The sequence below is a fragment of the Tasmannia lanceolata genome, unplaced genomic scaffold (genome assembly GCF_043159265.1).
Source record: "Tasmannia lanceolata isolate RefF3 unplaced genomic scaffold, GAP_Taslan_0.1 ptg000020l, whole genome shotgun sequence".
Classification (NCBI taxonomy): domain Eukaryota; kingdom Viridiplantae; phylum Streptophyta; class Magnoliopsida; order Canellales; family Winteraceae; genus Tasmannia; species Tasmannia lanceolata.
Window position 1 is genome coordinate 6,412,840 of NW_027518697.1, and position 15,397 is coordinate 6,428,236.

The window sequence follows — 15,397 nt, forward strand, 5'->3', positions numbered from 1 at the left end:
TCCGTCAGAAATGTTTTTCTTGCAGCCATTCATATATATATATATATATATATAGAGAGAGAGAGAGAGAGAGAGAGAGAGAGAAAAGTGTTCTTGCACAGCTGCTGAGATAGCTTATCTGAGCAACTGCTTCAAAAACTCATGTGGCCCCATATTTTTTGGGCGATCTAAAGCATTCATTTGGAAGGCTCTTCCATAGATAGGGTGTGTACCAAAAATGAGCCATTTAGGATCATCCTAACCCTGCCATTTGTGGAGGGAAAAAATGGTTAGAAACACTGTCTGTCCATTTTCCCTCTCCACCTTTGATTGGGTTAGGATGATCCTATAAGGCTGATTTTTGGTACGCACCCTATCCATGGAAGGGCCTAAAGAGAGAACTTTGAAGGAGTAGAAAAAAATTAAGAAAGTATCTTATTTCTTTCATCAACCAAACACTCAGGTTTTTTTTTTTATGTTTGAGCTGTCATTTAGATTGATTTCTTGGATGTTTTCATAATATCATATTCTCTTATGGGAAGTTGGGAATTCCTCTCAACATTTTGATATTGAAAAACTAGAAAAAATTACAAAGTGGGTATTAATCTTCACTTATTAAAGCTTCAAAAACTGCTACTATTTTGGAAGTTTGCATGAATTCACACACATCATTCTTATAGGAAAATCGCATTTTTTTCTCTAAATTAAAGAAAATTGTGTTTGAGGTGATTAGCTTTTACCTTATTTTCTTGACAACTTACATTAAAAAAATCAATTCATTGCTCTTATAAGATGTTAGGAAACTCTGTTAAATACTGAGAAGTTTGATAACAGAGCCATGTGCATGAACTATTTATAGTTGAGAGATAAGTCATAACTCCTTAAAAATAGAAAAATAAGATTTATTATAACAAGATAACAAAACAAAGAACAATCAAAATCACTGTCCAGAATAGTATTATCCTGTGATCCTGTCCTCTTCGCCGTCCCAACGTTGGCAAATCAGATTAAAAAAGATAATCAAAATCAGTGTCTAGAATAATATTTTCTTGTCCTATTCGCCGCCCTATACGTTGGCAAAACAGACCCAAATGCAAGTTGGTTCTGATTGAATGGACAGACAAATGTGCCTTTCTTTTTCATTGAATGGAAATGAAATATCCACCCTCTTTCTTCCTTGCCACCCACTTGAGTGTAAAAGGGTAGTCACAATTCACAAATACACTAGGGGGGCTGGTCTAGGGAAGAAAGGGGGGCGAATATATCACTTCCCTTCATTGAATTAGTGGGTAAACTATGGCAATGTTAAGTAGCCCTTGGATACCAAATTTAGTAAGTAGTATCTACTTTGGAACCACTTATCTGGTGTGGCCCACCTTAGATGGGCCATGATCCATTGAAATTCTCATTGATCGATCGGCTAAGATCGTGTAGGTAATGACTCATCGGATCAATGATCTCAATCATTTAACACTCGCCCCATGTGTGCGATGGGGCCGTATGTGTCCTCATTATTGAGGTTGCGTTGCTCTCCATTCTCCAAATCATGATTTAATGTTAAATAACTTAAATTTGCTAGATCTTAAGATGGGTATTTTGTCCATTTTAACATTGAACAAGGAAATTTTCATAATTTACAAAGAGATGTCCGTCTTGGAAAGTGTTGGAGAAATAATTCCAATTTAAGAAAGAGATGGCATTGAATGGTTGTGAGAGAAGGTTATGTCCTTGTACTAAGGCCCACATTCTTGATAAGCAGAAGAAGAAAGAGAAGAAAAATGGGAAAGGCAAGTGGTGGGGTCCATTGTAAGCTTGTGGATGTGCCTAAGCCGCAATCCCATCTCTTTCTCTCTCTCTCTTTCTCTTGCAAGATGTGATGTTACATTCACCACTTCACTTGGTATATTAATATCAATAATGTTACAGTGGTCCTTCGGAGCTAAGATTCTTTTTGCTTTCCAAATTTAGAACTAAAATTCAAAGAGAAATTACTTTCTTTTTTTTAAATCTTATATATGTAGTTTAAAAAAACTAATGAACAAAATTTTAAGCTTGTAAGTAACAAATCCGTAAAAATTAAAATTTTAATAAGCCCTCTTTAGCTACTTGTATTTCTACTATACATTAAAATTTTAAATAACTTTAGCTACTTGTATTCCTAATCAACATTAACCTTCGATCTCTAACCTACTATTACAATACCCCATCTTTCTATGTACTTCTAGTTATCTTCCAATTGGTACATACACCATGTTGGTTTTCACTTCCTATGTGTTTTATCTCTTTTAGATCTCTGGATTCTCATATTTACTTCCCAATTTAACAATTATACTTGAACATACAACATTACAAATGACCTTAGAATCTCTCACTCTCCCTCTCGGATGTGTTAGGAAATATTAGATCTTTTAAGATCTTAAGATCTGACCATTGGACCGTTCTGTGCTAGATTAAGCAACTAGGATTGATTCGGATACTAGTCTAGATTAAGATAATCTTTATTTAGTTATTTTCATATTTATCCCTGTAGTGTTCTATATAAAACATTCATTAGGGTTCCTTGTAATCCATTAAAGATAAAGGCTAGAATGCCTTAGATGGAAATTGAATACCAAAGGACTTCTAGTTTGCATGTTACGTCAAGAAATCACAACAGTGTTGCAAGGATTAAAACCTTACACATGGGATGCCAACTTGGAGATCTTGATTGTTCATTGGGTGGGGTTCATAAGATGTGGACCGTTGTAGAGCTTTGGACTTTTATTCATTGAATGTGGACAATTTGGCCATATTATATCTTAAACTGTCCATTTGTGGTGTATTACTCGGATGGCTAGGATTGTAGGACTACTGATATCTATCCGATGGTTCATCGCGTGGGGCCTACTTGAATCAATAATATTGTTGCACTTCTATTGTCTTGATGGCCCAGAGTGGGCTGCAAAAAATTGGAAAAAAAAATATGCCTAAAATTTCCTAAAAAGATAACATGAACCAATCCTATTCAATTTTTATTTAGAGAGACATTCAATTTATGACAATGTCCCTATAAATTAACCATAATCATAACATTTACGATAAATCATGGCAGCCAGAAAATTTTTTTCATGATAAGTCAATGTCTCCAAGTGATGAGAGGGGTAGGGCAGGTGGAAGGTAAAAGATCCCATATCGGAAAGGGAGGAAAAGTTACTAGACTATATATGTGGATTTTTCCTCTCCCTATGTAGACGCGTTTTCAGCATCTCAAAGGGGCGGGCCCCACGGAGTGGGGCGGGCCCCACGGAGTGGGTCGGGCCCCACGGAGTGGGTCGGGCACGGTTTGTGCTGCTGGAAAACAAAACCGGGGAGGGTAGATGACCCAGAACCGGACAATATCTACACAGTGGGGTCGAAGCGTGACATAATGGTATCAGAGCGGGACCTCCCATCCAGTACGGTGTGCCAGCGAGGACGCTGGGCCCTAAGGGGGGTGGATTGAAAGATTCCATATCGGAAAGGGAGGAAAAGTTACTGGACTATATATGTGGATTTCTCCTCTCCCTATGTAGATACGTTTTCAGCATCTCCAAGGGGTGGGCCCCGCGGAGTGGGTCGGGCACCGTTAGTGCTGCGGGAAAATAAAACCGGAAAAGGTAGATGACCCAGAACAGACAATATTCACATAGTGGGGTCGGGGCGTGACAGAAGGAGAGAAATTCGAGAGGGCACGTTTGACATGAGGGTGAGAAGTGGCTGAAATCAGGAAAAAGTCTATCTTATTTTGAGTAGATTTTTTTGTTTCCTGATTTTTAACCACTAGGAGACACTAGTTTCCTTATTTTTGTTTCATGATTTTTAGCCACTTCACCCACCCAAGTCCCTATCCCCTCTCACCACTTGGAGACACTGATTTATCATTAAAAAAATTTCCTGAGAGCCGGACATGGCCGAAAAGAAATTAAATTTCCAAGAAAATATTTTCCATCAGAAATGTTTTTCTCGCAATCAGGGTCGAACTTCTCATGCTACCCTCGCTCATAGTTAGCAAAATTCCGTCTTAAACGGCGTTTTTTTTGAAAAAAAAAAAATGTGTTTTATTGGTGTGCTGTTAAAACTCCTTTTAAAACTTTTACAATGAATAAAACTCTGTTTTTTTAAGGCAAAGGCTTTAAACATTTTAAACACATTTTTTTGGCCAACTTCCCAATTTCCCGCTACCATATTTTGTAAATAACAAAATTCTGAACTCATTTTCTTGTGTTTCTGTTTTCTTACTACGTTTTTTTTAATCAGTATTAAACTTGAATTTTTGCCGTCCCAGTTTTTTGCCGAATCACGTTTTGCCAACTATGCCCTTGCTCTCCTTCTAGAGTCTCTCCCTCTCCCACCTCTTTCTCATAACTGAGCTCCACAAATATTTTTTATGGTTGACAAACTTGGGAATATAATCATCGAACGTAGGTCTCCCTAAGATAGGCCATCAGATCAGCGGTCTCAATCACCAAGCACAAATGCCACATAATTCATAGTGCTTTTCGTTAATCTAGATGTTAATAAAGACGGGATATGTCTTGCCAGTCAAACTCATTAACTATTTACTTAGATGAAATGTATACTTTCTATAGCATTTGGATTGCCGGAATCAAGAATCAGAATCTAAATATTCCGATATCTATTCCGTTTCTCCCATAAACAGATTGAGAAAGATTTAAAATAAAAAAAATTAACTCAATTTTTTTTAATAAAAATTCCATTCCAACTGGGGCAGAATCAGAATACCATGGGGGCAAGAAATAGATTCCGTCATTTTTCCTCTTTAATTCCTCCTTAATTTCAATTTTTCTTTTGTGTGTTTGGAGGTAAGCTGGGATCAAACCTCCGACCTCTAGCTTGAAGGCCAACAATGGAATTGAAATCATTTGGGATTCTAGTGTCTGATTCTGGCAATCCAAACGCACCATTTATGTAAAATCGTCTTAAATTGTGTGTGAGAGGGAGGAGATGAGTTTAGATTGGGTGTTACATCTTTCAGAGAGAGAGAGAGAGATGAATTTAGATTGGGTGTTACATTGCATCATTCCCTCAGGTGGGGGCTATTTCCTATTAAATGTGGGGCACTGTCCAACATATTGGTGGCTTCTTACCGTTGAATGTGAACCGTTTAAATTGTCCAATTGCAATCCACCTATCAGACGCCTAAGATTGTAGGTGGAAAATGACATCATTTTCCAGTTGATTCCCATTGACCTGTTTGGTTCTTGTGGAAATCCGTTTTTTGAAATAGAGTTTTGCCAATAGGAAAATGCTAAAAAAAAAAGTCACTTTTATGCTTTACCTTCTTCCTAGAAGACACTAATTTGTTCCTACTACTTTGTATACGTTCTACTGTAATTTGGATCCATCGATCCCAACAGTAACTATAAGTTTGGCCAATGGGACCAAGACCAAGATGAATGGGTCCCCTCATTATGTTCTACAAGCTTCGATTTTACATACCCTCTCTCCTATATTCCCTTGGAATATGAACATGGTGGTACCATTATCCCTGATAATTCTTTGGGAAAGTGAGAAACTACCTGACTTTTACTAACTTGGGTCCCGAAAAAGGACCCGCATTGACTAGACTAGAAAATAATTTGGGTCTGGTTTCACTTTCAGGTAAAAAAACACCCGATCCATTTCGGGTACAGGGGTCCCAAATTTAATTATCTGAACACATTAGTTTATAGGCCTCGCTTTAGATCTAAAGTGGTCAAAAAATCATGCCAATTGTCCAGTCCTAATATTTAGTAATCTGCATTTTTAGGCATTGAGCATTGGTGGTCAAAAATTACATATAGTTTATTATTAGACGGTTCACATTGAACAACAAAATAATCATATATTAATGAACTGTTACGACTGTGTGTATAATTGGTTTGATTTTTTGGCCCTAGAAGATCCAAAGAGAAGCCTATCAAATGAACCATTCCAATTAGAGGTAGGAGCCACTATGCCGCGGTGGGTGGAGGGTCAGAGGCACATATAGCACGAGGGGGGCCATGGCCCTCCCATTGAATTGCAAAATCTCTTTTATGGTACATGGATGTACATGCATGCTTAGCTAATTTAGTGGCCATGGCTCTCCAATGACCAATGCCGGCAAGTGCAAATTAGTAAATTCCTAGCTCTGCCCCTGGTAGGTGCTCCTCATTGTAGGTCGCACTCTAGTCAAGAATTCTTCTTGGAGGGGAAAGATGCATTGAATCTCATTTTTTTAGTCTAAATAGAAGGTGAAAATTGGGAAACAAGGCCTTAGGTTTGGGAAACCTAAGAATCTATATGAAGTGTGCTACAACATAAGTAAAAGTGACAAAGAAAAAAGAGGGATTTCCTTGTGGAAAAGAGAGGAAGACTTGGGTTTCTCTTATTGGATGTGAGGGTCGTATGGATTTGATCTTTCCGGCCAGTTATAAATGGTGAGTGCTTAAGGATTATAAATGAGAGAATATAGATTATGCAAGTAGTTTAGATTAGGATTATATCTTATGCTAATCAAATCCTCATCCATGAAATAATATTTATCTCTAAGTGCTTAGGATTATCTTATGCTAATCGAATCCTTATCCATAGACATATTTAAATATATTAAATTCTTAACGAGCCTGGCCAGCCGGCTCGGCTCAGCTCGTTAAGGATTCGAGCCGAGCTGAGCGAGCTTCCGAGCCCGAGCCAAAATTGACACCCTTAATTGAAATCACCCAAGATTAGTAAAAATCTATAATTTGATGGGTACTACTAAGAAATGACTTTTTTGTGTTTTTTAGACAAATTTATTTTCCACCAAGGGACAAGAAAATAAAAAATGGAGAAGTGTCTGTGGGCAAAAGTGGAAACACAATATATTCCCCTATTTTGGCAGCAAACCCTAGGTCAGCTGTTTGGACTGACCGCGGTCAGCAATTTTCACGGGCAGCTCCCCTCCTCCTTTTGTTATAGACTTCAGCTTCTTGCTTTGGTCACGGGTTTCCTCTTCCCTCGACCAATTCCCGTTCTCACTTTCTTTATTTCCACGCAAAAAAAAAAAACCCCGTTCAAATGCCTCTCTTTTACTTTTGAAGAAAGAAAACCCCTTACAGAACCCATGTTTAGGATTCTTTATTTGATGAGCTTTCTTATTATTCAATAGCTTTGGGTTCTGCGTCTCTTGTTCTTATTCTAGTTTTTTTTTTTTTTTTTTCTAGTATTTTCTTCATGGGTTTTCTTGGAATCATTAGCTTCATTGAGAGTTCATGAACTTTTAGAAAGGTTTTACTTTTTGTGATTAGAAATGGGGATATTAGAGAAGCTTCAAGTTGAAGGAGGCTTAGAATCAGAAGGAAAAAAATGGGTTATAGCTGAAATTTCGTTTCGAGTTCCATTGAGACCGATAAATACAAAGGCGTTGGACAAAGACACGGAAAATGAAGAAAATGAAGAAGAGGGTTTCACAACACCAAAGGCCGAAGAAGCAAAGATAGTGAAGTCAGTTGCATGTCCACCTGCTCCGAGGAAGCCAAGGCCTTCTTCTAAGTGCCATTTAAATGGGGTCAGGGAGTTCTTTAATACACCAGGCTTAGATTCTGTTTTCATACCCCGTGTGGAGAAAGCTTAGTGAGTTCAAGTTGAGATTTTACGTACAAAGTCATAATATATGAAATGGCTTTTTAGTGTAGCTTCATGGGTTTCTTGTGGTGATTGTATTATATTGTTTCTTAGGATCAAGATTAATTGAAATTTTCAAATAAGATAATGCCTTTCTTTTATATAAGTTTTTTGCCAAGGGAACTGTATGTGCATGTTTGAGTTTGTTTTTCTTAGCAGCAAGTTTAGTGACAATTTAGAAAGTTCATGTACCCTCTTCAAGAGTTATCTCTCTCTCTTTTAAAGAGTAATGCTAAGGAGACCGAGAGTCCCACCGAGCAGGGAACCTAACAAATGGTTTATTGCCACAACCTCACAAATGACATAATCCAACCCTTAAGTTCAGGAAAATCAATCAAAAGTAAAATTTTGTTGGACTCATGGCACATTTTCACTGTAGGTCTCCTACTGGTCTCCATATCATTTTCCTATTTTAAAAGAAAAAAAGGAAAATATTGGCCAGGGATTTGTTATCACCCACATTTGAAGGGAAGGTACTATGGAACGTTTTTATGTTTTATTTTGGGGAAAGGGGTTTTATTGTTATACTTTTATTGTAAATATGGGTTAGAGGCAAGGTTCTATGTCTTGTAATTTTATTTCCTATTAATAAAATTTGAGGTGCCTCTCTCTCTCTCTCTCTCTCTCTCTCTCTCTCTCTCTCTCTCTCTCTCTCTCTCTCTCTCTCTAGCTTGAGAATTTAGAGTTCATCTTTTTCCTCAGTCTGTTTCTCTCTCGAGCATGAGTTTTTTCCAGTCTCTTTCTCTCTCTAGCATGAATTTTTTAAGATCATGACTAGGGATAATTTAGTGTTCATCTCTCTCATCTATCCATCCCTCGTCTGAGTTTCTTAAAGATCATGACTAGCGAGAATTTAGAGCGTATCTCTTTCCTCCTATCTCTTTCTCTCTCTAGCTTGCGTTTATTAAAGATCGTGACTAACGAGAATTTAGAGTTTATCTCTTTCCTCATATCCCTTTCTCTCTCCAGCTTTAGTTTCATAAGATCATGACTAGGAATAATTTACTCTTAATCTCTCTCCTCTCTCTCTCTCGTATGAATTTCCTAAGATCATGACTTGGAGAATTTAGAGGTCATCTCTCTCTCTCTCTCTCTCTCTCTCTCTCTCTCTCTCTCTCTCTCTCTCTCTCTCTCTCTCTCTCTCTCCATGAAATCTGGTAGGGGCCCTGCCTAACCCCAGCTTACCCATCAAAAAATAAAAAATAAAAAAAATTAAAGAGAGCCTCAAATGGAGTTTAATTTTGTATGTATTTTTAAAAAAGTACTGTGGGGCCCACTATACAAACCGTTAATTTTTGGGCCATAACGTAAATAGGCCGTAGATCATCTTCACGGGCGCACACAGTATCATATCTCTCTTTGATCAGTTTTCTTTGTTAAAGGAAAAAGTCTCTTCCCTCTCCTTTCCCATTGGGTAGGACTTCATATGTAAGTCAAGATACTAGTCAAAATTTGCTACCCATGCAAAAGAAAATCTTTTCATAGTTCAAAGTTCCAGATGCTGCACGGATGCTTCATATAATTGAACATATCCCGCATTAGTCTTACGACCTTATCTCTTTTAAGCTTTGTCTTTGGGTATCCCCACACAGCCAATTAAATTATGTCTAGGGAAGCTTCTTATCGTGAATAAAAGAGACAAACACATATGGCGGTTCAGATTGGAATCCTATGTGTGAAAAAGAATTGTATGGCCCCCTTATGAAATGATGTTAGGTGAATATAATATTATGCTTTTTGGATCATATTAGGCTTTTGATTATCATATAATGAGCACCCATCTATATAATAGAGTGGTCAATTTATTAGCATGGACAAACTATTTGGGGGAAGTTCACCTGATCTTGTCTTCCCTTATATAAGATTGCTATGGATTGGAGCCATTGGCCAAAAGTATAGCCTTCATCTGAGAATTTATGACTTTTACCCGGCCTCGGTGAAAACCAATTAACTTTCTTGTAGTAGGTATTGTTAAATTGTGAACTGAGTAGGATTCCAACTATAGTTACTTGGATTAGGTTAGTATGATGACCTAACAGAGATTTAGTCTGATACTATCGTTTCAAGAATTAGAATCTCATGCATTAGGAAGAAGAGTGTTCATTCATACTTTAGATATTTTCATCTATAATTAAGAAATTTTGTCATGTGTACTACTAGGACGTATGAACTACTTTGTTGACTAGGCTTTTACACAATATACCAACAATAATTGGGTATTTATTTTGGGTAAGCACAAATAGAATTCAAGTTACCATGTGCATTAAAGTTTACTGATACAATTAAACTTAGTGATTGAGGCACGGCCACAGGACATAGTGGGTCTCACCTTTGATTGATCCTGAGTCATGACCGTTCATTTTATAGGATATGCTTCGTACCCCACTGGTTAAAAAATCACATGATTCATGTAATCCTAATGTCCAATAAATTTTTAATTTTTTCATCATTGAACGTGAACCGCTGTTTATATGTAGTTACTCTGTTGCTTAGACGTAGTTACATACTGGCCTTCCATGCTCAACGAAAAAGAATGCAAATCATTGGATGTTAAGATTGCACTATTGGGTTGATTTTTGGGCCATAAGATGTCCAAAGCAAGGCATATTAAATGGACATTTCAGATAAATCAAAGATGGATCCTACCATAGATTAGCGGGTGTGCCACACTGTATTACGGTGAGGTCGCATCCTGCTGAATCATTGTTTGTTGGGACCCGGGTAGAAATCACCCTTAAAAGCTAGCCGTTAAGGGGAGGTTGCCCAAGCCCTTTTTACGCCCATCGACATCATATCTCATGACTTTTCAGACGTGGATCTTGCTTTTGCATGGAACTGCCCAACTATCTCCCCCTCCACTCTGAAGCAATGTGGATAATCTTGCCCCTTCATGCGACGGCAACATGGAACTACGAGATCTTCTCCGAGGGAATTCCACCATCCTCTGAGGCACACCGGAGTTACCGAGAACTTCCCCTAGGGATTTTCTCCATCCTCGAGGGTACACCGGGGTTACCACGCCCGCCTAGGTTCTGATACCACTTGTTGGGCAAGAACCCGACGCTAGAAATATTGCATAAAAAATATGGGGTTTTTAAGAATATTTTAATTATTCATAGAATTTGGCAACTATATATGATAGGAATGTGCATCAGTTCTCATCAGTAGTATTGCTTAAATTACACACATATGTTATTTTATCTTTAATTATTCATTTCCCATGTAATGAATCGTAATCACCAGGTGTATAATATCAGCCAATAGGTTGAAGAAAAAAGTGGCTTCTAGGCTATATAAAATATCAAATCATTCTATAAGGAATTGGCAACTTGTGCTGCGATGGTCAAAGTGTTTCATCATGATTAGATCGTTTTGATCAATTAGGATGCAGGCGTGCCACTAATCTTGTCCTACTTAAAGAACAATTAGTGAAAGGACAAGACGCAGCTACTTTAGAGCACAGCCACAACTCGCAAGGTTGATACTATATTGCGAAATGGAGATGCTGATTTGATGAAGAGGTCATTTCATAGGTTTATTTATCAGAGATTGTATGATGAAGGGCTGTATAAACACGTACCCATCATCCCATCCTTGATATTTGATCCAACAGCTGTTGGATCATATATCAAGGGTGGTACTTCGGTCCTACCACCTTTACGTGTTTATAAGGCTTTTCATCATATAATTTCTCTATTTATCAAATTGGTTGCAACTTGCAAGTATTTGCCAAGTATATTAATGGTAGATTAATGGTGTGAGTAGTCAACAGGAAGACAAGCATTTTCTTTTTTGTAGGTAATGTGGGGTTGCCAACCAAATTTTATTAAGCAAAAATGAGAATTACATCCGAGGGTAGGGCATCACAGCAGTCATTAGATACAATACAATACATTGAAGATAAGGGGGGATGGAGTTGAGAGGAGAGGAGAAAAAAGATGAGTGAAGAACACATGGATTAGAATAAAATAAACATAAATCCATAGGCTATTTTCAGTATCACTTCACATGGACTATCAGGATATCTATGAATGAAAAAGGCATGGAATGAAGCATCTTTAAGGTTGTTTTTTAACAAATAGAAGCCAAGAAAACATGGAAAATGAAATTGAAACTAACCCATGTGGGGTTTTTTCAAATAATTCAAATAACCAAACCCTAGAAAGAAAAAAATGAGGGTGAGTTAATAATTAAACAGGGAACAGATAGCTAATGATAATAAATTGTACAGTGCTCTCTCTCTCTCTCTCTCATGAGAATCCTATGAAGTGTAGACATTCACACGGGGCCTTAGAAGGAATCTCTTTCTCTCTCTCTCAAAAGAATCCTATGAAATGTAGACATTCACACGTGGCCTTTGAAGGAATCCTATGGAAAGAGGATTTGTAAGGATAATCAATTAACTTTCCATCGAGCCTTGCTCCTCGAATCCTGCCCGAGCTTTTGGCGGGAGGAGAAAAGAATTTGGTTTCTAGTTGGCTTCCCGCCCAAAACCCAGACCGGGAAAAGCGGGCGGGGAGACAGTGACGCCTTTGATTCTCAAGTTTCACACTTTTTAAAGCGAAATGACCATCATGCCCTTTACTTTTTATCATTGAAAATGGGGAATGATATCAGGACTACAATGTTTTGATAATTGCACTAATTAATCTTGTCCTTATTACGGAGAGAGCTGTTTCCTAAAAAGCTCTCACAAGCCCGTTAAAAAAGAAAAGACAAGCTAGGTTTGTGCTATTATTAAAACATGGTAGTGCCAATATCAGTAGCCTTGGAAAAAAAAATGCTACAATGGAATAATAGTTAGGGAGCTGATATCCACAATATTGTATTTTGATAACGGTACTACTCTTCAATTTTATTTTTTTCATTTTGAATCTGCCTATATCTTGGTCACGAATTTACAAGTAACACTACATTTTGTAACTTTGTTCTTGTGATTCTCATCATATTCAATAACATCTTAGCTTTAACCTGACAGCAAAAAAAATTCAAAATTTTAACAGCCTAGTGTCACGTCACCATTTCGTCCTCAAATTCCAAACCAAAGGTCCGTGACACTAGGCCCATTAGGAAAGCCCATTAGGAAAGTACTTAGTAACTATATGTGGGGTCGAGCCTACTTACCAGCCAAAAAAAGTTGGCTTTAACCTTTATGTAGGCTGATGGGACCAAATGGGTCCCATTATAGGCACCTCAGCCATCCAATGCCAGCACGTAGTAAAAAATCATACTGGGATAGGTGTCATTTTTTCCGCTCACGCGGAGTAGGAGTATCCTAGTTTAACCAGGAGTTGGGACTTTCAATTGATTTTGTATATCGAGTTGAACTACGAAATAGACTTTAGATTTTAATGAAAGTAATGGTAGATGTGGGGAGTTGATAACCGACTATTAAATGTGGGGTGGGAGAGAAAGAGAGAGTTACTTCCTGGGTTTTCTCATGTTGTGAGGACTTGAGAGAGGATCATCTATTCTCTTTGTTTTGTGTATGATCTTGGTTGAGAAGAAAAAGTGAAAGGATTACGGTTTTTGGGTTTCGAGTTAATCCCGTGGTATTCATGAAAATTTTCTAAAGGATTCATTAGCCGACCCCAACTAGTATGGATGTAGGTATCTTGGCCAAACAACGTAAAACATGGTGGGTGCATCTTGTTGTTTTTCTTTTTATTTCTTGGGATTCGATAGAATCAGAATTTGCCAGTGGGATTTCTCAACAAATATTATCTTGCAGTTTGTTTCTTTTTATTTATTTGCAGGTGATAGGATGAGTTCTCAACATATCACAAATTGCCCCAAATAGCCATGAGCTCATGAGTTAAAAATCTATTTTTATGACCTAATCTATTGATCCGAACAACAACCATAAGTCCAAGATGTCCCTATTAGAAAGGGAGAGACAACATAATTTCAAGATGTCCAAGATGATTTTTGGAGTCCTCTATATTATGCATGGAATGTCCGATGGCTAAGTGACCATGACCAAGTGAGCCACCTCATAATGTTCTCCAAGATATATCCCTCTTAGAATTGAAAAGTAGATTTTTTTATGGTTTTTTCTTTTGCCCACTTTCCACATTCTTTCTCAGGAAAGTCATGCAACTGAATGCGATGAAAAAAAAAAACAATTGACGTCTTCATTTGAATATAGAAACAAAGGCTTCCAAAATAAACAATGGCTATTTTGTTTTAAAAAATAGGAGTTTAGGCTTTTCACTTCACATATATGACCATTCGATATAATACTTTGTGGGAAGTGGGATCTACATATACAGAGGAACTAAATGCAATTGCCAGAAAGAAGGCATCATTGGTGAGACATATTTGGGAATCCAAATAAGTTCTACTCCAGATGCACCGAGGGCCTGTTTGGATGCCCAGAAGAATTTAATTTGGATTTCTCACATTTGCAGCCCTTTTTGCACTGTGATTTGGATCCCATCAAATCTTTCAATTTCCAAAATAGCGACCGACAGTGAAAAAAAGCAAATTTCCAAATATGCTGTGGAAATAAGACATTGGAAATCCACAGATATGGCAGTTTCCTTCACCCTCTTTGCTCCTCAACCTCTCCCCTCCACTAGGAAGTACCCCCTTCCACCTCTCTCTCCCTCTACATGAGCTGTACATGAGCTGCCTGATCTATTCATTTTGTATTCAAAACTCAATTCCAAATGCAAATACAAAATATGAGGTATTCAAACGGCCCCCAAGTGCTCAGCTGAAATAACTATGGAGACCGACCTCAAAATTCAGATTACGTTGTAGAACTTGATGCAACTCACTAAAAAGCAAAAAAAAAAAATTGTGTAGAACTTCCAAGCAGAGTAGTGAACCTAACAGACTCTTTGACAAAATTTCAAGCTTCAAACCGCAGAGACTCATAAGCCTAAACCTAAGATCATTGTCAAAGTCGTTAACAAAGAAAAGAAGAAAGAAGGGCCAAAAACCAGTGAGATGAACATCAGACTACAATCCCTCTGTCAAAATTACCATGGCGATGAAAGTGACTAAGATCTTCTTGTACTACATTTCTCTTTAGCTGATCATATCCTATGTTACACAAATTCCAATACTTCAGGATTCGCCGCCAAACTTTTAGATCTCTTTTATCTGTTTTCTTTTTCTAATTACTACCACAATAGTACAAATTTACAATCTCCACATGTTATTGAGTTTTATCCATCCTGGTAGTAAGTTCTTCATATAGCATGTTTGGCAACCATGAATTTTATTTCGTTCGAATATTAGCTTACCAAGTGTTGAGAGAGGGGTAGGGAGAGAGGGTGCCAAGTGGCTGCAAAATAAGGAAAACAAGAACTCATGGCTGCCAAACATGGCCTTAATGTCTAATTTATAATGACATAAGTAGTATTAAGGGGCTTTTTTTTAATGGCATTTAAGGGGCTTATTCATAATGTTTTCAAATATTTAAACTATTTGGCTGTATCATGATTCTTATGGGGTCATTGGAATTTATTTTAGAAATTAGGATCATTAGGTTAAAAAAATCCATTGTAAAAAGTGGCAAAAAACATGTCGATGGTTTCTAGAGCCACTGAGGAGAGTGCTGATTTTTTATTTTTATTTTTTTTTGAATGGTACTGAGGAGAGTGCTGATTTCCCCACTGGACTATGCAGTAAAGCCTTCTTATAAAAAAATATCTACAAACTAATAACCTCCAATATGAAATATTTAATAAAATTTTGAGAAACATCTTGGTTGGACTTTAACAATTAGGAAAATGCTTCTAGA